Source organism: Artibeus jamaicensis, unplaced genomic scaffold (genome assembly GCF_021234435.1).
Source record: "Artibeus jamaicensis isolate MK-2021 breed Jamaican fruit bat unplaced genomic scaffold, CSHL_Jam_final scaffold_916, whole genome shotgun sequence".
Lineage (NCBI taxonomy): Eukaryota > Metazoa > Chordata > Mammalia > Chiroptera > Phyllostomidae > Artibeus > Artibeus jamaicensis.
The window spans coordinates 55,945,861-55,947,036 of record NW_026522059.1 but is presented as its reverse complement, the minus strand read 5'-3'; the positions used below and the strand labels follow the sequence as shown (position 1 = coordinate 55,947,036).

At 47.5% G+C, this 1,176-nt stretch overlaps 1 non-coding gene across 1 annotated transcript; it reads left to right on the top strand.

Annotated features, from left to right (window-relative positions):
• The first annotated feature begins 852 nt into the window (after positions 1 to 852).
• On the top strand, positions 853 to 955 carry LOC119044142 (U6 spliceosomal RNA). The gene has a single exon (XR_005081553.2). It is a non-coding gene; the product is annotated as a U6 spliceosomal RNA (small nuclear RNA).
• Positions 956 to 1,176: the final 221 nt, after the last annotated feature.

The following is a 1,176-nucleotide window of genomic DNA, read 5'->3' as shown; positions in this document are numbered from 1 at the left end:
GATGAGTTAATATTTGAAAGCCAGTACTCAGTGAGGGTCTGCTGCTATTATCCCGGCATTCTGTGTTTCAGCTTCAGCTGGACACAGGCCACTGAGCTCGTGTTTGTTCTGCTCGTTTCACCAGCCTCCTCAGGGGTCTTTATGGACCACCTTCCATTTGAACTACATAAGCACTCTCTCATCTGGTGTTTGTCTGCATCAGTCTTTAAAGCAAAAGGAGTGTGGGCTCCGTTAATGGCTCCTCTTGTATCTAAGCACGACTTTGTTGAAACTCTTTATGGACTGTGCATCTCTGATCATCACACATGGGGCCAGGATCACAGAATGGGAGAAGTAGAGCTTGAAAGGCCAGTTTTGCCCCACAGACCACGACTGCCTGGTCACTGAAGACAAAAAGAAAAACCTGCTTCTCGCTCTGGCTGGTGTAGCTCAGTGGATTGAGCGCAGGTCTGCGAACCAGAGGATCTTGGTTCAATTCCCAGTCAGGGCACATGCCTGGGTTGCAGGCCAGTTCCCAGCAGGGGACGTACTAGAGGCAACCATACATTGATGTTTCTCTCCCTTTCTCCTTCCCCTCTAAAGATAAATAAATATAAAAAAAACAAACCCTGCTTCTCTTTCAACTTGGGCCTTGTCCCATGGCCACTGAATCCTGCCCCGACCCACACCACAGTGATTTTCAGTCCCTTTGGCATGAGCTCGGCCACCCTAACCCCAACACTTCTGGAAATCCTCCTAGGGAAGGTCATCTCACACCTTTCCTAAGAATGGCTTCTTCTGCCACATTCGTGGTTCCTTATGCTCCCTTGATTCTCTTACCTTAAGAAAAGTATTCAAAGATTTTTTTTGTGCTTGTTTTGGCAGCAGATATACTAAAATTGGAAGGATACAGAGAGAATTAGCAAGGCTCCTGAGCAAGAACGACACCCACATTTATGAAGTGTTCCATAAAAAAATCCTTTTTCTCTCCCCATGATACTTGCGCACACAGGTCAGGTGAGCACACGGTAAGACAGCAGCCACCCACTAGCCAAGAGAATGGTCCTCAGGATGAGCTCTGCCTTGCCTGCAGTTTGCCTTGGTCTTCCTAGCCTCCAGAACTTTCTGTGCTGAATGAAGTGGAGAACAGACTAAAGTTGGGCAAAGTAGGAGCAGGAGACAAGTCAGAGGCTTATA